The sequence below is a fragment of the Macadamia integrifolia genome, unplaced genomic scaffold (genome assembly GCF_013358625.1).
Source record: "Macadamia integrifolia cultivar HAES 741 unplaced genomic scaffold, SCU_Mint_v3 scaffold448, whole genome shotgun sequence".
Lineage (NCBI taxonomy): Eukaryota > Viridiplantae > Streptophyta > Magnoliopsida > Proteales > Proteaceae > Macadamia > Macadamia integrifolia.
This window is the reverse complement of record NW_024870451.1, coordinates 534,171-558,669: the sequence shown is the minus strand read 5'-3', so window position 1 is coordinate 558,669 and position 24,499 is coordinate 534,171. Positions and strand designations below refer to the sequence as shown.

At 46.3% G+C, this 24,499-nt stretch overlaps 1 long non-coding RNA gene across 1 annotated transcript in view; it reads left to right on the top strand.

Annotated features, from left to right (window-relative positions):
• The window catches only part of LOC122068628, a 27,200-nt gene extending 2,786 nt beyond the window's left edge, over positions 1-24,414 (top strand). Inside the window, exon 2 of the long non-coding RNA XR_006137210.1 lies at positions 24,079-24,414. This is a non-coding gene — a long non-coding RNA (uncharacterized LOC122068628). The remainder of the gene's footprint in view (positions 1-24,078) is intronic.
• Positions 24,415-24,499: the final 85 nt, after the last annotated feature.

Sequence of the window (24,499 nt, the reverse complement as noted above, 5' to 3'; positions counted from 1 at the left end):
CAAGGTTGGAGAAGCATTGTGGGTTTGAAGTGATTTTGAGGGTTTGAAGGTGTCCTTGAGCAAAGAAGGTAAGATGGCTTCCCATCACTTGAATCTAACCTAGATCTAGGTTAGAACCATCCTATAAGACATTGAAAGTGTGAAGAATGGGTTGTGAAAAACCCCATTTGAATCCCCAAAGAATGGAGAAAGTTGAGAAGAAACAGTAGTTTTCCCGCCAAGACCGGTGGGCCATCTGGCCCGCCTGTGGGCACCCGCCTGAGAGGGCAGGGCCTTTAGGTACATCCAGTGGGCCAGCCCGGTGGGCTAGATAGGTGGGCTGTCTGACCCACCTGTGAGGCCCCGAAGGTGATTCTTACGTCCGATTGGACCCAAATCGGACGTGTGACCTCCTTTTGGGATTCTAAACATAATTGTGTCATTAGATCATGTAAATTTTGATTCCAAAATGGTGAAGTACTAACTCCTCTCAATCATGTTAGGTTCACCAAATCCTACGCGTCTCGCACTAGATCTCACCCGTACCGAACGGGAATCTTTGTACACTACAGGTAAGTGGGGAGAGGACGTTTGGCCTTGTTTCAAGGCATTGTTTGGAATTCATTTAAATGTATCTAGTCTAGTCATGCCATCATGAATATGCTATGTAGATTAGTCATCCTCACATTATTATGCATGTGTGTTATGTTACTTTCTATGTTGACATCACGGTACATAATGCATTGATAGACTAGATGCCGTAGTCGGCTCAGAAACGAGTGCATTGGTGGCCCGTGGTATGGGACATAGTGGCACTGTGCAATCGTACTATTGTCATATTGGAGCATGCGGTTTAGGATTTTTACCATCCCGTGCTACGACCCTTCCCTACAGGGGTTAAGGTGTTGGGTTACCATTTGTGGGGAAGCAGTGGTCACGGTTGTCGGGTCACTGTGGCGGTTAGACATAACGCCCGGTGGGTCATTAGGACAGTCGGCAACCCCAGTGGTATATTCAAGAGGGCCAATCGTACAGCTTTTAAATTGCTGGAGTCAGCACCTTTAATTTCAGTCATTTACTTTTCTGTTGAGAGCCGGTGGTTGGCATTGTTTTTACTTTTTCGAGTACTCACGGTGGGCCTTCTCTAATAGCCCTATGGGCGTATCGTGGGATGGAGTTCGCGGCTCGTACCCAGAGTATACGCGCACTGTGGATGTAGTAGCACTAAACCGAAGACTTAGTAATGTTGCTTAGGTGGATGGGATTTAAAATGTAATGCATAGCATGTAGTGCATATGATTGTGTTTCGTTGTGTGGACTGCTGTGTGGTCCATCTTTCCACTTGCTGAGCTAGTGAGCTCATCTCACGTGTGCACCCCCTTTTTAGATATTTTACAGGTCATACATCTAAGGAGCACGGGGTGGGTCCCACAGTCGAGTTCCTCGAAGAGGACTGGTGGGCCCCTGAGGAGTTAGAGCACGGCACTGACTGCTCGTGTGAGAGTTGTGCTGCGGGACCGCAGTTCTGATGCTGAGCTAAGCTCCATTTTTGAGGCTGAGCTAAGCTCTACCATATGATGCCGAGTTGGGCTAAAACCTTGATGCCGAGCTGAGCTCTAGCCTTTGATACCGAGCCGAGCTGTGTACTCTGATTATTTTGATGGTTTCCTTTATATACTTGATATGTGAATTGTACTTTTATTGTGTAAATATCATGCCTTCGGGCCCACTTGTATTAACTACTGTATCACAATTCGGGTATCAAGTATTATGGGAATATTCACAGGTAAACCTAGTCTTCCGCTGATCTGATAAGTTTTTATTAGTTGTGTGTATGTTGTGGTGGAATACAGTGTCAGATGATCCTGACAGGTTTGGGTTAACCGGTGTTAACCCTGTCATTGGCCCGGTTCAGTGTGAACGGGATGTGACAACGGTGGTATCAGAGCGTGATGCTCTGCTCCACTCACAGCATACCATTAGAATCCCGTAGAATCTATAATAGGGAAATGGGATTGGGTTAATGTAAAAGCTTTAAGAAGTTAAAAGCCAAAGAAAGAAAGTATTAAAAAGGGTTGCATTTAGGTATTGCATTCATGGCATGCGTGAGAGTAGATAAAAGGTAAATAAATTGGTGTTATGACCTATCGAGTACTAGTTTGACGAAATTTCGGCAGCATAAAGGCGTAAAATGGGATTTCCAAAAATTTACACACAAACACCTGATAATCAATATATTCATATGACAATGATCAAAAGTACCAAAATACATCACAACTAAACTACACAAGTATTCAACATATGAATTCACCACAAAAATTGCTATCAAAATATATTATTCTACAAATGATTCCAGTAACAGTGCAAATACAAGGAATGAGAAGAAATAAAATATACAACAAGGTCCACAAAAAGGAAAATAGATAAAAAGCTGGTGTGGGCGAGTTGAGCCCTCACTGATCATCGTCGTCGTCATCTATGATCACCACGTTCGCCGGAGGCCTAGAGTTGACGTCAAGGCGGTGGTCGTAGTAGTCAAACCTCGCGTTCACTAGCCGTGCTGCCCTCAGTAGTAAGCCAAAATCTGCTGACATGGCGTTGGCCGTGGTGCTCAAGTCCTGGCCCAGTTGGAGAAAGGAGTTCTCCAAAGTAGCCTGCCTCTCCAGGATGCGTTCCTCCTTGGAGGCACTCTCGTCCAGCCTTCTCAATAGCTGAACTTGGCCATCCTACAAAGCCCGCATGGTGGACATCATGCCCTCGAAGTCATATGCACCACTCCCAGGTGGTGGGGCTCTATGCTGTGAGGCAATAGCTCTGGAGGAACCAGGATCGGGGCCTCTCGACTCTTGAGGCACCTCCTCAGGGATGTCATCACCCACCAGATCATCCTCCTCATCCTGAGGAATATAGTCCTCATCCTCCTCGCTGGACTCCTCCTCCATGTGGACGTCCTCCATAGGGGCAGCCCTCCTATCCCTACCTCTCTGAGCCCCTGCTCTCGGAGGTGTATCCATAAGGGTATGGAGACCCATCCTCAAGAGGTTACCCCTGTCGAACCTATCAACCGCAGTCTTCCCCTCCTTGCTGCTCAGGTCCACCCCGAAGAACTCGAAGATCCTAGTGAGGATCCTACCATAGGGGAATCCTCCATCCTCAGGGTGGGAAGTATGGTGCTCCATCGTCTTGAGGATGATATAGGGCAGGCACAGGTGCTCGACACCTCCCTCTATGGCGTGTAGATGCAGAAAGCGATGAATGCCGCCATGAAACCCACCTGGTTCTGATGACCTCCTCTGGGGAGCAGGTTGAACTGGACCAAACAGGTAAATAAGCGAACCTCGGGGTAGAAGGATGTCTCGGACTCCGGACGGGTACTACTGCCACAGATGGTCTCGTAGATGAAGTCTGGCGTCTCCAAGCTCATGAATGGTCCCAGAGGCTTACTCCTGGGAAGACTGTAGTATCGGTGCCCAACTGCCGATATGCCCAAGATGCTGGCCAAGGTATCCACGGTCAGCTGGATGTCTACCCCCATCACCAAGATGACTATGGTGTACTCCCCGTACGGATGAGAAACCTCCAAGTTGTAGTAGAACCGGTGAACTAGCTGCTCGTAGCATGGGCGGTCTACATGGAGGATAGACTCCCAACCCAGTGCTGAGAACCTCTCCTGAAGCCGAGCCTTGTGGAAGTCGTTGACTACCATGGTCTTCTCCATCATCACCGACCTCTTCAGGAAAGTCGGCCAGTTGGCTGCTACCTCTGCACTATGGAAGAGCTCCTCATCATAGTCTGAAGGGTCAGACCGGGCAGGTCCAGGTCTCCCTGTGCGGGGGGCTGAAGAGCTGGTTCCCATACTCTTCCGCTTAGAAGCGGTAGTCTTATGTCGAACGCCAGAAGAAGAGGGTCCCTTGCCGGTGCGAGAAGACATCCTGGCAAGAAAAGAGGAAAGCAGGGTGAGTAAGGAAAGGAAAATGACAGTAGTAAAGGGGAGCCCCAAAACCCAAATGTCTCGCAAAATAGAAAAGGCGATAAGCTAGGGATGATAGGGAGCCTATGGACAAGATGCACGGTAAGTGACAAAGCAGAGTCATGATAAAACAACAAAATGATAGAAAGGAGCATATGTAACATGAGAGGATTCAATTTCAATGCGCAAATTCATTCACAATGCAGTAAAACTTGAAACTATAGGTCTAAGACGGAAATGCCATTGTAGCGAGATCATGAATATGGAAAAACATACTCTAATAAACTATGGAGGCCCACAAATACCAAGTATGTACAGGAAAAATCAAGGGAACCCAATACAAAAGAGGGGTTTTCATGGGAATACATGGGGATTTCAAGCATAATGGACATTTCATGAAATCTATAGCATATTAAGCACAAATCAAGTGTAATGCATCACAAAGGAATCATTAATTGGAGAAAAGGAGCGAGAATTGAAGAAATCCCCAAATTGGGAAAACTAGGGCACGATTTGGGGTTTTTCTCTAAATGAGAAGATAAATCCTAATAAACTAGGAATGATCACAAGAGAAACATCACAATCACATGGAAATGCTATTCTATGGAAAGAAATGTGGAAAGAAAGCCTAGATTAAAGTCTACACATGCATTTTTACCCCCTAAGAGGAAATTCTGAGAAAGGTGAAGAAGAGACTTACTTGGAAGTGGGAGAGTTGAATCTTCTCAAAAGCGCCGAGTTGATGAGTGGAACCGCGAGTGGAAGCGCCGAGGAGACCTCCAAGATCGCCCAAGGAAGAGAGGGAGAGAGAGAAAGAGAAAAGGAAGGAAGTAAGACAGAACAGAGCCTGCAGGGCCCTGTTCGTGTTTTTACTCGGCCAGGACCGGCGGGCCGATCGGTGCGCCACCCTACCCGTCGGTGTCACCCGCCGGTTGAGGTTTTGGGACCGGCGGGCCGACCGACAGGCCCCTACCCGCCGGTGCAGCCCACCGGTTGTGGAAATTTGAGAAAATTTTGAAATTTTTTTTTATTTTGCTAATATGTTTATATGGATTATTATTATTGTTATTATTATTCCTATGTTAATGTGTTATGGTCAAGTGGGACCATTGACATACCTATTGGGGCATTGGCCCTGTATCTCAGAATTAAGTTGCAGTTAATTGCAGACTATCATACACTACAATACCCTATGTGATGGCATATACTTGTGTGCCGAGATCAATTCTACGGTGTTTAACCAATGTGGTGCATGATATTGTTCCAGGTACAGGGATACGATGGTACGTATTAGATCCGGTAGCAATGCCCGAGGTACCTCGCGTGGTCCTTGTCCGGCTGGGCGACCACCGAATCCTAGGGGGTCCCGCTCTGTGGGGAAAACCTCACCTCCACCGCCTCTAGAGACCCTTGGTCAGGGTGGGGCACATGGGGACCCACCTATGACTACACTCCCGGACCCTCCACCGGTCATTACTCCGGGTGATGTTGCTACCATAATTCAACAGTCACAACAGGCTTTTCAGCAACAAATGCTTCAGTAACTGCAAGCATTTATGACTGCTATTCAGCAACAATTGGATTTTTCTCAATTGGGTCATCCTCCCCGGATACTTACTCCACAGGACCCGCCTGTAGGGTCGGGAACGGGACCACAAGTGGGAGGTACACCTCCAATCCCACCATTCAGTGTTCCTCAGTATGGGATGCCTCCTCCATACTCTTACTATCCGGCTTATGCTCCTAACTTTCTACCAATGAATAATACGTCAAAGGTAGTGGAGTCATTCAAGAGGAACTTACCACCTGTATTCTCTAAGGTGGGGAGTGATCCTCTGGAACCGGACCAATGGATCCAAGAACTAGAGAAAATATTTGAGGTGCTTGAGTGCACGGACGCACAGAAACGCATTTGTGCTGGGTTGCAACTCAAGAAGGAGGCAAATTCTTGGTGGCAAGCCTCTAAGCCCATATTGTTGGCTGCCCATCCAGAACCCACCTGGGAACAGTTCAAGGAGTTGTTCTTGGACAACCATTATCCACGCAGCTTCAGAGACCGCAAGGATACTGAGTTTATGGCTTTAACTCAAGGAGGCAAGACTATCCTTGAGTACCAACAGCAATTTGAGAGCTTGTTCCATTTTGCCCCAAGGCATATGAGGACAACTGAAGAGAAGGCTGCGAGATTCCTAAAAGGCCTAAAAGCATCCATTGGGTCTGTACTTGAGGTCTTGGATTTGACTGACTATGGCTAGATTGTGCAGAAGGCCAAGACCATGGAGGATAAGCAAAGGGGAGAACAGTCCCTCACCCCTGGACTTGGAAGAGAACAAACCCATTTCCGGATACGGGAAACTTCTCCAAGGCATACCGCAGATCGTACAATTCTGGGCCTATGTATAGGCAGCACTATAGGCCATCTGGCTACCCTCCTAGATTAGCTGGTGGTTTGGGCTCCACATCTTTTCACCCGAACACTAGTGCGGCACCTACAGCTCCAAGGCCACCCCGACCTCCACCTGCAACGAGTCAAGTGCAGAGGGGCCCCGCCCCAGTTCTGACATCTCAGATTCGTTGCTTTAACTGCCATTTATATGGACATTATGCAAAAGACTGTCGGGCCAGACCAACCTTGCCCTCCAGTTAGCCCTCTACATATCGACCTCCCTTAGCTCGGGGGAATCAACCGCAGGGAAGGATGTATGCTCTATCAGCCGAGGAAGTTGAGGCCAGTACAGAAGTAGTAGCAGTTGCATTTTAAATTAAAAAATTCCTTATGTTAAATAATGATGACCTGCTGAAATTATATGCATTGTTACACTAGGTGTCCTACCCATATCAGGCATACTAGCCTATGTTTTATTTGATTCAGGAGCTACTCATTCATTCACATCTAAGAGATTTACCGAGAAACTTGGGATGCCGCCCAGGATCCTAGATCATGGAATGATTGTTAGTATGCCTACTGGTAAAGTTAGACAGTTGAAGGAGGTGTATGGGCCGTGCCCAGTGGAAATTAGTGGGAAGAACTTTGATGCACAACTCATTAAGTTCAATATGCAGAATTTTGATGTTATACTGGGTATGGATTGGTTGTCGGCTCATCGAGCTAATGTGATGTGTGCTGAAAAGTTGATTAGGGTGACAGATGACGAAGGGAAAGAATTGGTATACCGATCAAATAAAATGAAACGTGTGAGGAAGGTCCTTGTCTCCGCTCTTTAAGCGGTAAAGTTGTTGGAAGACGACTGTCAGGGCTACTTGGCATCGGTACTTGATGTTGATGCAAGGATTACACCTCTAGAAGAGGTAAAGGTGGTTAAAGAGTTTCCCAATGTTTTCCCAGATGATCTGATGCATTTACCACCTGATAGAGAGTTGGAGTTTGCCATAGATTTGATTCCTGGAGCAGCTCCAGTATCTAAGGCTCCATACAGGATGGTGCCAGCTGAATTGAAGGAGTTGCAGATGCAGTTACAGGAACTATTTGAAAAGGGGTTTATTCGCCCAAGTGTTTCACCTTGGGGTGCCCCAGTGTTGTTTTTCAAGAAGAAAGATGGCAGCTTGCAGATGTGCATCGATTACCGGGAGTTGAATAAACTAACCATTAAGAACCAGTATCCATTGCCACGCATTAATAATTTATTTGACCAGTTGCAGGGAGCCAGGGTATTTTCAAAGATAGACCTTCGGTCAGGTTATTATCAGCTCAAGATAAAGAGCAGCGACATACCCAAGACAGCATTTAGGACTCGGTATGGTCACTATGAGTTCCTAGTGTTATCTTTCGGGTTAACCAATACACCAGCAGCATTCATGGATCTAATGAATCGAGTATTTCAGGATGTGCTTGATAAATGGGTAATTGCTTTTATTGACGACATCTTGATCTACTCCAAGACCGAAGAGGAGCACACTCAACACTTGAGAATGGTGTTACAGAGGTTGAGAGAACAATAGTTGTTGGCCAAGTACAGCAAGTGTGAATTCTGGCTTCAACAAGTTGGGTTCCTAGGCACGTAGTGTCTAAGGCCGGAATCGAAGTAGATCCTGATAAGGTGAAAGCAGTAGTGGAATGGGAAAGCCCCAAGAATGTCACTGAAATTAGAAGCTTCTTGGGTTTGGCTAGATACTACCGGCGTTTCATTGAGAATTTCACCCGAATCTCAGCACCAATGACTAAATTAACCAAAAAGGGTGTGAAATTCGACTGGGCAGAGGAATGTGAGAAGAGTTTCCAGGAATTGAAGAAGAGGTTGGTGTCGGCCCCTGTGTTGACCATCCCTGAAGGCCCAGGTGGAATGACAGTCTACACTGATGCTTCCAAAGTTGGTTTGGGTTGCGTTCTCATGCAACACGGTAAAGTAATAGCGTTTGCATCCCGACAACTAAAGGAGTATAAGAAGAACTACCCCACTCATGACTTAGAGCTAGCCGTAATCATTTTTGCCCTTAAGATATGGCGACATTATTTGTATGGGTAGAAGTGTGAGATATATAGTGATCACAAAAGTCTGAAGTACTTCTTCACCCAGAAGGATTTGTACATGAGACAGAGGAGATGGCTTGAGCTCATAAAGGATTATGACTGTGACATTCTGTATCATCCCGGCAAGGAAAATGCAGTGGCAGATGCGTTGAGTCGGAAGGCACAGACTGTGTCACTCTCATGCTTAGCAGTCAGCCCACCACTCGTGCAAGAGGCGATGCTAATGGATGAAGCCCTTTTATATGAAGGAGCAACCTTAGAATTAGAACGTCAACCAGAAAACATTAAATGGTTGACTGTATCCTTGACGGCTCTACAGGTGCATCCGGCTATTAGGCAAGAGGTAATAATGAAACAACCTTTGGATCCTGAAATGCAACGGATCAGAGTTAAGGTTCAAGATCAAACAATGAACGACCCAGATTTTGTTTTAGCCAGTGATGAGGCATTGATGTTTCGAGGCAGATTGTGTGTACCCGATGATTTGGATATACAAGACAAGATAGTGCGAGAATCACATAGCTCCGAGTACTCACTTCACCCAGGAAGTACCAAGATGTACAAAGACCTCAAACAAAATTACTGGTGGCCAAGCATGAAAGTCACAATAGCTCTGTATGTGGTGACTTGTCTCACATGCCAAAAAGTAAAAGCTGCGAGGCATCGACCTTATGGTACTCTTCAGCCACTCCCAGTACCAGAATGGAAGTGGGAGAGGATTACAATGGACTTCGTCACCGGACTACCATGTACACCTAAGGGAATGGACGCAATATGGGTGATCGTTGATCGGCTTACCAAGACTGCTCATTTCATTCCCATCAAGACCAAGTTCTCTATGGCCAAACTAGCATAGCTTTACATGGACAATATAGTGTGCTTACATGGAGTGCCAGTGAGCATTGTTTCAGATAGGGACCCAAGGTTCACTTCCAGATTTTGGAAAAGCTTATAGCGTGCCTTGGGATCACATTTGAATTTGAGTACTGCCTTCCACCCACAGACCGATGGTCAGTCGGAGCGAACCATACAAATATTAGAGGACATGCTCAGGGCATGTACAATGGAGATGAGTGGCAGTTGAGAAGAATATATACCTCTTATGGAGTTTACCTATAACAACAGCTACCAAGCTACAATTGGGATGGCTCCGTATGAGGCGTTATATGGCAGGAAGTTTAGAACTCCATTGTATTGGGATGAGGTAGGTGAACGTCGAATGTTAGGACCTGAGATGATACAGATGACTTGTGACAAAGTCGATGTTATTCGAGAACAGATTAAAGTAGCTCAGTCCCGTCAAAAGAGCTATGCGGACACCCGCAGAGAAGACATTGAATTCCAGCAAGGAGAAAAGGTATTTCTCAAGATCTCTCCTCCTAAAGGGTTACAAAGGTTTCATAGAAAGGGGAAGTTGAGCCCAAGATACATTAGACCATTTGAGATCTTAGCCCGGGTTAGCTCAGTAGCCTAGATGCTTGCTCTGCCACCTTCACTCGGGGATGTTCATAATGTATTCCATGTATCCATGCTGAAGTGATACGTTCATGATCCCTCTCATGTATTACCCGCGGAGCCAGAATACCTTGAAGCTGACATGACCTATACAGAGCAGCCAGCTAAAATTTTGGACCGAAAGGTGAACACCCTTCGCAACCACTCCATTTCCTATGTAAAGATGCGATGGGCTAATCATTCACTTAAAGAAGCGTCTTGGGAGAAAGAGGATAAAATGCAAGCCAAGTACCCTCATCTTTTTTATCAACCAGGTACACAATTTCGAGGATGAAATTTTTTAGAAGGGGGGGTAAATGTAATACCCTACTTCTTAAACCCGGTCTGATTACACGGTTGACCCGATTTAACTATGCAGGACCCGAACCGGAGAGAGTTAGAGTGGGCTCCTTATGGACTATGATGGCAAGGGTGACCTTAAACACCGGCTGGCCCGACAAGTCCGAGCCAGTGCCAGAAGAGATGGGAGTACCCAAGCCATGTACATGCACCTATCATAAGGCCATGTACAGATAAAGTAGGTATTGTAGCCGTATATTAAGGTGTATACGTATATTACATCGTATGCCAGGGGTGGGGTTCGCGCCAAGGCCCGAACTCTATCAAAATCCCAAGTTTTTGCCCTTAGGTGGGTGGGCAGGTGGGTGCACCCACCCACCTGAGTGACCCAACCATGTGAACTATTTAGTTATTTAAGAAGTATATATATAGCATTTATGATTTTCTTTTCTTTTCATTTATGACACTCGTACGTTGGTGAGGATAGTAAAGAGGAGAGAGAAAAGAAAGGGAAGAAGAAGGGAAGAGAAGGAAGAGGAGGAAGAGAAGGATTTCAGCAGTGCCGAAGCTTTATCTTCCCATTCCGGCGCCGGAAGAGTGATCTTCAACACTAGATCTACATTTAGAGGTAAGCAAAGTTGAGTTCCTTAAACATTCACCATACCCAAGCTTAAACCCTTGATTCGAGTAGGGTTTCTTGAGATCTTGTAAATCCCCTTTGAAATGATGAATCTAAGGTTTAATAGATGATTTGTGTGTTGATCTTAAAGGATTTGAAGAGGTATTGACAAGGTTGGAGAAGCATTGTGGGTTTGAAGTGATTTTGAGGGTTTGAAGGTGTCCTTGTGCAAAGAAGGTAAGATGGCTTCCCATCACTTGAATCTAACCTAGATCTAGGTTAGAACCATCCTATAAGACATTGAAAGTGTGAAGAATGGGTTGGGAAAAACCCCATTTGAATCCCCAAAGAATGGAGGAAGTTGAGAAGAAACAGCAGTTTTCCCGCCAAGACCAGTGGGCCATCTGGCCCACCTGTGGGCACCCGCCTGAGAGGGCAGGGCCTTCGGGCACAACTGGTGGGCCAACCGGCGGGCCAGCCTACCCGTCGGTCCAAACCGATGGGCCAGATCGGTGGGCCAGACAGGTGGGCTGTCTGACCCACCTGTGAGGCCCCGAAGGTGATTCTTACATCCGATTGGACCCAAATCGGACGTATGACCTCCTTTTGGGATTCTAAACATGATTGTGTCATTAGATCATGTAAATTTTGATTCCAAAATGGTGAAGTACTAACCCTGCTCAATCATGTTAGGTTCACCAAATCCTACGCGTCTCGCACCGAATCTCACCCGTACTGAATGGGAATCCTTGTACACTACAGGTAAGTGGGGAGAGGACGTTTGGCCTTGTTTCAAGGCATTGTTTGGCATTCATTTAAATATATCTAGTCTAGTCATGCCATCATGATTATGCTATGTAGATTAGTCATCCTCACATTGTTATGCATGTGTGTTATGTTACTTTCTAAATGCCAAGTGATGAGATGCTTATGTGATGAATGTTGACATCATGATGCATAATGCATTGATAGACTAGATGCCGTAGTCGGCTTGGAAATGAGTGCATTGGTGGCCCGTGGTATGGGACGCGGTGGCATTATGCAATCATACTATTGTCATATCGGAGCATGCGGTTTAGGATTTTCACCATCCCGTGCTACGACCCTTCCCAACAGGGGTTAAGGTGTTGGGTTACCATTTGGGGGGAAGCAGTGGTCGCGGTTGTCGGGTCACTATGGCAGTTAGACATAATGCCCGATGGGTCATTAGGACAGTCGGCAACCCCGTTGGTATATTCAAGAGGGCCAATCGTACTGTTTTTAAATTGTTGGAGTCAGCACCTTTAATTTCAGTCATTTACTTTTTTGTTGAGAGCCGGTGGTCGGTATTGTTTTTACTTTTCCAAGTACTCACGGTGGGCCTTCTCCGACATCCCTATGGGCGTATCGTGGGATGGAGTTTGTCGCTCGTACCCAGAGTATACGTGCACTGTGGCTGTAGTAGCACTAAACTGAAGACTTAGTAATGTTGGTTAGGTGGATGGGATTTAAAATATAATGCATAGTATGTAGTTTATATGATTGTGTTTCGTTGTGTGGACTGCTGTGTGGTCCATCTTTCCACTTGCTGAGCTAGTGAGCTTATCCCACGTGTGCACCCCCTTTTTAGATGATTTGCAGGTCATACATCTGAGGAGCACGGGGTGGGTCCCACAGTTGAGTTCCCCGAAGAGGACTGGTGGGCCCCTGAGGAGTTAGAGCACGGCACTGACTGCTCGTGCGAGAGTTGTGCTACGGGACCGCAGTTCTGATGCCGAGCTGAGCTCTATTTTTTAGGCCGAGCTGAGCTCTACCATATGATGCTAAGCTGGGCTCAAACCTTGATTCCGAGCCGAGCTCTAGCCTTTGATACCGAGCCGAGCTGTGTACTCTGATTATTTTGATGGTTTCCTTTATATACTTGATATGTGAATGAATTGTACTTTTATTGTGTAAATATCATGCTTTCGGGCCCACTTGTATATAACTACTGTATCATAATTCGGGTATCAAGTATTATGGGAATATTCACAGGTAAACCTAGTCTTCCGCTGATCTGATAAGTTTTTATTAGTTGTGTGTATGTTGTGGTGGAATACAGTATCAGATGATCCTGGCAGGTTTGGATTAACCGGTGTTAACCCGGTCATTGGCCCTGTTCAGTGTGAACGGGGTGTGACAGATACCCACAGGATCCTCCTTGGAATCTGGGCATATTCTCAATATCAAATGAGGAGGATCGTTGGTCAAAGCTAGACTCTCCGTAAGAAGAACCCTAGGGTTCGAGGCCTATAAATAGCAAGGTAAGCCCCCAGAAAAGGGATCGATCACTTCTTATCCAATAAGTACTCTTAAGTAACTAGTGTGGAAAGTTTCTGACTTAGGCATCGGAGAGTCCACCGTCGGATCAGCCTGGCTCTCCCGTGTCTGCTCTTTTTGTAGGACTAACATGGAGTTTCTAGTCTTGCAAGAGAGATTGACTGGTCAAATTTTACCACATTAGATTGGCACCGTTTGTGGGAATTGAAACATAAAGCCTTATCAATTAATGCATTTGCGCAGTAAATGTGTGGTATCTCCTGCTGCCCCTTAGACTTGATCCTGATGTACTTGATGATCGTACACTGTTGAGGATTCCCCAATGGTTGAACCAGACCATCCCACACCAATGGAGGTGTCTGCACCACCCCCTGCGATGGATGCTATGGGGGAGCAAGCACCAGTGGTAAGACCATCGGCAATGGCCACTCGAGGTGGCCCTATGAGGAATTATTATGTCTCAGAGCCCATAGAGATCACTGAACAAATTCGGGATCTACAGAGGTAGATGCTTGAGACCAACAACCTCGTGAGGACATTTATCAGGTAGTTCAGACCAAATTTGCCAAATCCATATGCAGGCCATAGAACAACACCGGTGCCTAGGTAAAGTCGTACTGGTTCGACTAGCTCCCATAGGCACGAGAACAGGCAGGGGCCGCCGTTGAATTCCCAGCCCGAGCCCAACGAACACTCATAAGCAAGGAGGTCAGAGGACGATAGTGAAACTCTCCCCACGAAGCCGGGCCGATGTCCTAGGCATTCTGCCTATGAATTAGGGTTCCCTCCTATAGAGGCTAGCACTGGTCGACCCATTCATGCATAACCACGTGCTGAAGACCACGCCTAGCCTGTAACCTACCCTCGTCAGGGACGTCGAGACCCTCACAGGGGCTAGGCTGATCACAGAAGGGAACCACCACACTAGAGTTCACCTCGGCCACACCAATAGCAACTACCCCCTGTTGATCAAGAAAGGCAAGATCTAGATAGGCACCTTCAACAGCTGACAGAGAAGGTAGAGAGCCTCTAAAAGCCAAAGCCGAGCTTAACGGTAGCCCCAACCCACAATGCCTTATCAGATGAGATATTGGACGCAGTGCTCCCTCAAAATTTTGTTGTACCTATCTTTAAGACATACGACAGGATGACCGATCCATCTGATCATCTGTTGTACTACAGCTTGGCCATAATAGCACATGCAAAGTGAGAGATCACTCTTAACAGAGCTTTCGTAGCATCCTTAAAAGACACAGCTCTCCTGTGGATGTCCAGCCTAAGAACCAAGTCCATACGGAGCTACGATGAGCTCACAAAGGTGTTTCTTGCAAGATTCCAGGTGAGCATGAGGTAGCTCCAAAAGCCCAGCAATGTGTTGGACATGAAGCAGAGGATTGGTGAGCCCATACGGGAGTTTCTAACTCATTACTCAAAGATCGTTCTTGAAGTGAAGGACCTACTAGAGGGGGTAGCATATAGCTTATTATGCAACGGAATCACACATCCCGAATTAGTGCTCTCGTTAGCTCTTAATTTACCGGCAACAATATCAGACCTTCTGCAGAGGTGCAATTAGTATGCCAATATGGTTGATGTCTTAGCGGCTAAAGGATTAGTGGCAAAAGCCCGAGTCTAATAGAAAAAGGGCTTAGCGTCCAAGAGAAGAAGATCGGGAATGCAAGAAAAATAAATCCGAACGGGCAGTAGATCAGGGAGATGCTCCGGAGAAATACGAGCTGGATAAAATAAAGACCAATATCATGATGGAGATCCAAGACCAAAAATTTTTACACTAGCCTAGGCCATTGGTTGCAAAGCTAGAGGAGAGAAATCCCAATAAATACTGCAGATACCACAAGGATCCTAGGCATGACATGGAGGATTGTAAAGCTCTGAAGAGAGAAATTAACAAACTCATCAAGGCTGGCTATTTGAACAAGTATTTGAAGCAAAAATTCAAAGAACAGAGGAGAGGCTCAGATGAGGCTAGGTCAAGCCACCAGAAAGCTGGGCAGCTTAGTGTGGAATAGGCCAACCTCCAGGCTAATCGTCCTACTGGACCCACCATCCTAACGATCCTTAGAGGGCCTGCGGTAGAATCAGTCCGAAAGGCGAAGGCCCATACCCATTTTGTGTGCATAACCGAACAGCCTATGAAGGTGGCTCGGGTTGATCCTATCATCACCTTCTCAGACTCTGATCTAGAAGGGTTGAATTGGCCACATGATGTTGCCATCATCCTGCAGATGGTTGTTGCTAATCGGCCATTCCATCGGGTGTTGGTGGACACTGGTGCCTCATGGTATACGAAGCCTTCCAAAAGCTCGACCTAGGTTTAGATGCCTTGAAACCTACATGCAGGCCATTGTATGGGTTCTCAGGATCTCTGTCAGAAATTGAGGGGACCATTGAATTACCGGTGACCATAGGCCAGATCCAAGAACAACCACTACAATGGTAAACTTCATGGTGGTAAACGTGGCCTCCCCGTACAATGCTATCCTTGGACATCTAGGGCTCGACAGTATAGGGGCAGTCATTTCCACAAAGCATATGAAGATCAAGTTCCCAACACCGAGCAGAATCAAAGAATGTAGCTCAAGCCAGCGTGAGTCAAGAGAATGTTATGCTAACTTTGTGAAAACCACAAGAAGTCAATGTGTAGGCTTGGCTTGTCCTGTTGTGATTGCTGATATAAGGGATGAAGTAAAAATACACCGAGCTGAGCCAACTAAGGAGCTCTTGCCTATTCCATTGTGCCAAACCAAGCCAATAAAGACGGTGCGAGTGGGAGCATTGCTGAGTCAGCAACATCGAAAAGAAATTCTGAGTTTCCTCCAGGCCAATCTGGACGTGTTTGCATGGAGTTTGTCAGATATGCCAGGAATCCCAAGGGAGGTGGCAGAGCATAGCCTTAACATTGGGACAAACTTCAAGCCATTTCAGTAAAGGCGGAGGAATTTCACTCGAGATTAATAGATGGTAATAGATGAGGAAGTACAAAAACTATTAGAGCCTGGCTTCGTAAAGGAAATTAAGTACCCAACCTGGCTAGCCAATGTGGTATGGTGCCTAAGTCTAACGGCAACTGGCAAATCTGCATAGACTACATAGACTTGAATAAGGCATGCCCTAAGGATTTCTATCTGCTACCGAAGATTGATACCTTGATAGATTCCACAGCAGGACATGGAATGCTCACCGTAATGGCTGCGTATTCCGGGTACAACCAAAACCGAATGAAGGAGGATGAAAAAAAGACCGCATTCTTGACTACCCGGGGAAACTTCTGCTATAAGGTGATGCCCTTCGGGTTAAAGAATGCGAGAGCCACTTATCAAAGGATGGTGAACTTCATGTTCCGAAAACATGTCGGGCGAAACATGGAAGTATATCTGGTCGACATGCTGGTCAAGAGTGGTAAGGACACTAACCACGTCATCGATCTGGGTGAAGCCTTTGAGGTTCTACGCTAGAACAGAATGAAGCTAAATCCTATAAAGTACACCTTTGTAGTAACCTCCGTGAAGTTTCTAGGCTTCCTAGTTTCTAAGAGAGGAATTGAAGCAAATCCATCAAAGGTTAAGGACATACAAGAGATGCAGTCGCCAAGAAGTATGCGGGAGGTCTAGAGGTTGACAGGCAACATTGTTTCCCTCAATCGGTTTGTCTCTCGGGCAGGAGATAAGTGCCACCACTTTTTTAAAACTCTTAAATGGGTAAAAATCAGTAAACGATTCGAATGGACAAAGGAGTACAATGACGCCTTTGAGAACCTAAAAGCATACCTGAAAAGTCCACCACTGTTGAGCCAACCCGAGCCAGGTGAAGTACTATAAATATATCTGGCAACATTCCCCATAGTCGTAAGTGCAACACTTATGAAGGAAGAAAGGAAACACCAGAGCCCAATTTATTATGTTAGCCACATCCTCCTGAGCACAAAAACGCGTTATACAAAAATTGAGAAGTTGGCATTCACACTTGTGAAAGTAGCTTGAAAACTGAGATCCTAGTCCAGGGCCATTCCATGACAATACTCATGGACCAACATTGAAGAAAGTCCTCCATAGCCCAAGTGTCGGGCAGCCTCGTGGCATGGTCTATTGAGCTAAATGAGCATGAGATCAAGGATTGACCAAAGAATGCAATCAAAGGACAGTCATTGGCGGATTTCATTGTGGAATGCACCCTGGCAAAGGAAGAACAAGAAAAGGAGGATGCCAAGCCAAGCAGAAAATGGAAACTGCACATGGATGGTTCTAGCAATTCCACTGGAAGCGGGGTAGGAATCATCCTCTTAAGTTCAGAGGAGTTCACGATCTAGTATGTGATAAGGTTCAATTTCCCAGCAACTAATAATGAAGCAGAATACACTGCGGGAATGAAGCTAGCCAAATCTGTGTTAGTGGAGGAATTAATGGCTCATAGCGACTCACAGTTGGTAGTGAACCAAGTCAATGGGTTGTACGAAGCCAAAGAGGAAAGGATGTGCAAATATCTCCAAGAAGTGAAGTCGTTCATGGCATTCACCATAGTCCAGGTTCCTAAAGAGGACAACTCATCGACCGATTTGCTCTCCAGACTGGCGGTAGCTGAAAGGGCCGAGGTTGGAATGACGGTGTATTTAGAAACAATTAGCCTTCCTACCTACCAAAAGAACAAAGTCTGTTGTAGTGATGCATCCGCTACTGAGATTGACTGGATGGAGCCCATCGTCAGCTACCTGCGGGATGACCGTTTGCCAGAGGACCGAGCCAAGGCAAGAATGGTGAAGTGAAGAGCAGCGAACTATGTAATGCAAGGTGGCCTACTCTATAAAAGATCACTCTTAGGCCCCTTACTAAAGTGCCTAAGACCGAGCCAAGCGGCAGGGGCTCTTAAGGAAGTTCACGAAGGGATCTATGGCAGACATTTGGGAGGATGAGCACTGGAATATAAAGTGTTATGCCATGGTTTCTATTGGCCAAAGATGTAGTAAGAGGCGATACATTATGTACGACGATGTCTAAAATGCTAGGTGCATGCCACAGTGCCTCATGTTTGGGCAACCGAGCTGAGTTCGATCATTTGCCCCATCTCGTTTGCCATATAGGGGGTCGACATCCTTAGGCAATTCAAAAGTGGTAGAGGAGGAGTGAAATTCTTGATTGTGGCAATCTATTACTTCACCAAATGGGTAGAGGCACGCACCTTGGCAAAAATAACTGAGCCAGCTATGGAGAAATTTGTAAGATATGACGTCATCTACCGCTTTGGAGTCCCCAAAATCCTGATAACAGACAATGGGAAGCAATTTGAAAATCGAAGATTCAGGCATTTTTGCAATGGGTATGGAGTCGACTTTCGCAACACCTCTTTGGGACACCCACACACAAATGTTCAAGTAGAAAAGACAAATTAGACCCTACTTAAGGGGATCAAGAAAAGACTGGACCATGCAAAGGAGAATTGGCCGGAATAGTTGCGAGGTGTCCTATGGTCCTACCGGACAACAACCAGAACCCTAACAAGGGAAACACCCTTCAGGTTATCATACGGAACAGATGCCCTAACACTAGTGGAGGTCATCTAGGCATCCTTCTGTGTAATGGCTTTTGAAGAAGTTCATAATGAGGATGGATTAAGGGCTAACCTTGACTTCATTGATGAAGTTCGTGAGGAGGCTCTCCTTCGGAACGAAGCATACAAGCAAAGGACAACACAGTTCCAAAACAGAAGAGTAAAACCTTGAGGTTTCACTATGGGAGATTTGGTGTTGAGGAAGGCTTCAGTTTTTGATCCCTGAGGGGTGGGCAAGCTCAACCCAAACTGGGAAGGCCCTTATATAGTTTCCAGAGTGGTCCACCCAGGGACATACCACTTATAGACCCCTGAGGGCCGAGCTGTGTAACGAGCGTGGAATGTAGAAAATCTCAAGAAGTTTTATCAGTAGCCTCTATCAGTTGTTTTCTTTTATAGCAGTCCCTTTTTTTTCAGCAATTAGTGGAAAGTCACGTTTTCCTAGTCTATTTCCTTGTTAGCACTTTTACCAAGTTAATTGATGCTCATACTGGCATCTGGTTCATCTCAATAGCTCTTGTAATCTATTCATTCAATTAAAGGTGAACTTTCTAGTAGAGCTTCCATTTATGTCTTCGTAGGTAATGGTCTAAGTTCACTCTAAAGGCTCTGAATGACGGCTCTACCTCCTTGTCCCAATGGATTACAATCCCTTATCCTTAAGGCAAATTCAAAGACCTTATCCTTAAGGCAAACACAAGCCCTTATCCTTAAGGAAAATTCATGACCTTACCTTTAAGGCAAGCTTTAGAGACCCTTACCTCCAAGGCAGGGGAATCGAAGCTCCTAGCTATAGGATAGCATGACTAGGCAATATAAGACCGACGTGTAACCCTTGGCCCTACAGGATTCAGTTATCACCTTGGCCCCATAGAGAAGACCGACCTCATACCTCGGCCCCCAAGAGACCGAGTTATCACCTCGGCCCTAGACAGGACCGAGCTCAATCCTTGGCCCCTAAGAGACCGAGTTATTGCCTCGGCCCCTACCTGACCGAGCTCTAACCTTGGACCCAACTAGCTTTCAACAGGGTTGCTAAATAAATGAGCTCGGCCCCGCACAAGCCATAAGAGAACGAATAAAAGAAAGGAATATGAGTGGTGGGCAAATGAATTTTTTCATTAACATCAAAAGGAAAAAGATATACAAATATTCCTAACCACAAAAGAAAAGAAGAAAATTGTTTACAAATGGCGTTTCTTCGCCCACAAAAAGAGAGAAAAGGGGGGGCAGAACTAAACTTCATCTCCAATGGCATTTCTTCGCCCACAAAAAGAGAGAAAAGGGGGAGTAGAACTAAACTTCATCTCACTAGCCTATCTTCTTTGGGATAGCGGCCTCAACTGCAGATTCCTAGTTTACTTCCTCCCCATACTCATTTAGACTAGTAGGAAGCAGCGAGGACTTGGGAGGAGGAGCAACATAATGTTCATAGTTAGAAAAATCGAAGGAGAGGCATTTTCCCAGAGCAAAATTCACAGTAGATTCTAAGCCGAGGTTGAACGATGTGGTGTTGAAGCCAATCAACCACGCTTCTCCTTCTGGAGTAGCAACGTACCTCTCCATCGTGTTTTCCAAAGCAAGCTTTAGCTCAGCTTGGTGATTATCCTCCATGGCCCTCACTCGAGCAGCGTGCTTCTCCTTCAGCTTTTTCAAGCTCTCTTGGGTCTCTATGAACTCAGCCTGGAGCGCCTCCTTAGCCTTCACCAAGTCGCTGTTCACTTGGAGTTGTTGGGTCATCTGGGCCGCTAGGTCCTCTACCCTCCTCTTCATAGCATTGGCCTTCTCTTCTGCAGTATGGGCATTCTTGCCAGCCACTTCGGGTTGACCCCTAACCTTCAACAGCTCCCTCCGGATCCTCTCTATCTCTGCCTCGGCCTTCGTGTGAGCATGCTCCATCTGCTCGAATCGAAAAGCTGTCTCCATCGACCAACTGTAGCCCTGCACAAGAACATGGTTAGCTCGACAAAAAAATAAAAAAAGAGAAAAATAAAAATGACTCATGGCACCAATGTGGGAGTAGAGCTGTTTGGTGAACTATATGTCAGGAATGTTCCTCACATCATCCATATCAACAAGAAGGTGCCCGCGGTGGCCAAAGGTTCGAGCATCATTAGCATTGGTGATGGTAGCTGACTCATCGAGCATATCCAATGCAGGAGGCCTGCACCCCATGTGGGGTGCCCACATCGGCACCACCCCTGAGGATTCAGTTTGGCCCTCCACGTTAGAACGGCCAAGTGACTCATCCTCACGATGCCTCTTGTGGTCCCCTTGATCCTTGGGAGGATGAGGTGATGCAGGGGGAGGAGTCTTCCTCGAGCTCCTGCCTTTGACCCCAGCCAGGATAAGAATCGAGGGAGGGGCCATCTTACCTTTGCTCGGCACTCCGCACTGAGCTAAACTCTTCGTTGAGGGGCTCTTCAATTTTTTAGCCTACGGCTCAATCACTATGGGTTGGTCTTGGTGGCACCAACCACGGCAGCTCTCTCGCCACTTGGCCCACCAGCAACTCTCTTTCCCTTGCCAGCAGATTTCTTTACCGCTTGATCGGTGGCTAGCGCTTTCTGGGTTTATACTGAAGCTCGGCAAGTTTGGATGGGTCAATCGCCACATTCACCACTACAAAAGCAACACAGTTCTAACATTAGAAAAATACACACAACAACCAGAGACAAGGAAAGAACCTAGGATAGGATGGGACCTCACCGTCCTTCGGGACTTCGCTGAGCTCCCACTCTCGAAGGAAGTCTTCATCCGATAATCACGGACATCCACTACCTCCCCATCCAAACACATCTGGGCAGTCTAAAGATCCTTTTCACTAAGAGTGGGAGGTTGGTTCAGTCTCGTAAGGCTAGGTTTGGACCAAGTGCCCTTAAAGGGGTTCCTGGACATGGCCACATAGAAGAACCGATCTTTCTAGTTCTTCACGAAAGTGGGCATATGGGTGAACACCTGCAAAGTCCCATACGACCCATCTCTTCTCCTATGGGTAAAGTAGTACCACCCAGTGCGATGCCTCTTTATGATGAAATAACATTGAAAGACATTCAGGGTGGCATCATGCTGAATCTTCGATACGAAGACTTCAAAGCTGAGCAAAATCCACCAAGAGTTTGACATCAATTGGCTTGGCATGATCCCCTAGTAGTCCAGAACCGAGCAAACCAGCTAGGGAATGGGGATCTGAAGGCCGCACTAGAAGGCGGCAGGGTACAAAGTAACCTCGTCCCCACGAATATCTACAAAATCCCCCTCGTCAGGGACTCTCGTCACCACATAATCAAGGATGCCGCACTTGTGCATTATTGAATTTAAGGCCTTCACTGTCATGGTACTTTGAACTAAGGTCATCCTCCTCTTCCTATCAGAGGACAATGCCGAACCCTCTCCCTCGGGCTCCTCGTTCTCCCCTTCCTTGGGAGAGCTATCACTAGCCATCATGGTAGCAAGGCTCTCCCTCATAGTTGTATCAGGGGGATACCTCAGAGGATCGGCCCCTGATACAACCCCCAACACCATGGTCACCTCAGAAGACTCAGACCCCGCACTGCTACTAGAACCAAAACTGCCAGAAGAGCTATCGCCCGAGGAGGATGTTTCCTCAGAGCCTGGCCGAGCTGTCGGCCCCTTCAAGGGCCTAACCATGGCTAGAGGAGGGGGTTGCTCTGACATGGAAGAATTAGAGACCCCAGTGCAATGCTGGAGGGGATCCTTAGAAGAAAGACTGGGAGGAAGAACAGAAGAGGAGCGAGCGGTAACCATAACTTACTTATGATAGTTGAGGGAAAGCACCAAAAAGATTTTGAATCAAGCTGAGCTAATACTCCGATCTTTTTTGTGCTGAGCACTTGTGCAATCCCTTTGAAAGGCGAACAAGCCCAATGAAGATAAAAGCCCTATTTATAGGAAAGGTGGGCGCTTATTCAAAAGGCCAAAATCCATCAGGCACAATGGCCAGGATGTAAAGATGCTTCATCTGCCCTAGGCATGAATTCATGCCAGTGCCATATGGCAAGCCTAGCGTGTTTCACATCGAAATATGGTGCACGAACTTTGAGCATTTATGATGGTTTGTACCAAAGAAAGGTCTGAAGGATCGACTCGATCCTTCAGACTCGGGGGCTGATTATGAGCCAAAATCAGACAATCACATCAGCACGAGCGGGTTAAGACGCGAAGATGAGCTCTCGCCTCAAATCTCCTTGAGGCCAACCAATCACCTCAGCCTCCTTGAGGTCGACCTCTCGCCTCATTCTCCTTGAGGTCAATGTCTCGTCTCAGCCTCCTTGACATCGAGCTCCCTCCTCGGTCCCTTAAAGCCGAGACCACGAGCTAGCAGAAGTCGTAACCCACTATAACACAACCAACTGAATGTGGGAAGCTAGGAACCACTAATCGTAAAAACCGCACACAGTAGTCCAACCACACCTGAAAACTCGGAATGGCTCTCACTCAAGAGTCCTAAAAGCTCACGAAGGAGGGATACCCAAAGGATCCTCCTTGTAATCTGGGCATATTCTCAGGATCAAACGAGGAGGATCGTTGGTCAAAGCTGGACTCTTCATAAGCAAAACCCTAGGGTTCAAGGCCTATAAATAGCAAGGTAAGCCCCCAGAAAAGGGATCGATCACTTCTTAACCATCAAGTACTCTTAAGTAACTGGTGTGGAAATTTTTTGACTTAGGCATCGGAGAGTCCCCCATTGGGTCAGCCTGGCTCTCCCGTATCTGCTCTTTGTACAGGAATAGCATGGAGTTTTTAGTCTTGCAAGAGAGATCGACTAGTCAAATTTTACCACATCAGGTGGGATTATTGATAAGGGGTTTGTGGTGACCGAAGGGGTTCTTCGAACTGACACATGCAGGCTCCTATCGTACAACTATGTTATAGTTGCACCAATACTAATATGGACTTAGAATCCATTGGGCTAGGAAAATAATTCGGGTTCTACAACCCTTGCCAATAGGGGTTTAGGTATCGGCTATCCTATAGCACAGAAACCTGAAGGGGTTCTCCAGACTAGGATTGTGACTGTCCTACAACTTGGATGACATAAACGGGTTCTCCAGACTAAAACCTGTAGGCTCCTAAATCACAACTAGCACCGAAGGGGCCCTCTGGACCGGTGTACCAGGGATATCCCCTATGCTATAGTAGCACTAATACCCATTTTGGACTTAAAATCTATTGCTTAGGATTGTTTGTTAATAATTGGATCATGTCATTGCATCCATCTAATTTTATTAATATTGTTTGGTTGAGCATTTATTCTTGTCTCTATTTTTATAGAATGTTGTGATTGTTTGTGTGTACCCTCACTGGGCTTCGTGGAAGCTCACCCCCGTTGTTGCCCACTTTTAGATGTTGATTCAGGTAACCACCCAAAGTATGTAGCTGATGTGCCGACTCTCTACGGAGGTGACCTCTAGGATGAGGAGTTAGCTGCCCATGAGGATTGTTGCGTATGTGACGACTGTGCATTCGGAGCATGCTGAAGATGACAGTATCATCTACCTTTTGACCCTTTTGTTTTACATATTAGATGTAGCCCTAGTGGCATAACCGTAATTATGACTTCCGTTATGAAAACCCTTTTGGTAAATATGATAAATATCATTAGACATTACCAGTTTTGTGTATCTTGATTATTATCATAGATGTGATTGTAGATACATTCCATAACTTTATGAACTTAAAGTATTGCATCGTGGATCCTGGATGGATTATGGACATGTGTGTGCATCCATGTCACCAGCCTTCAGTTGAGTGGAGGCGGGGTGTG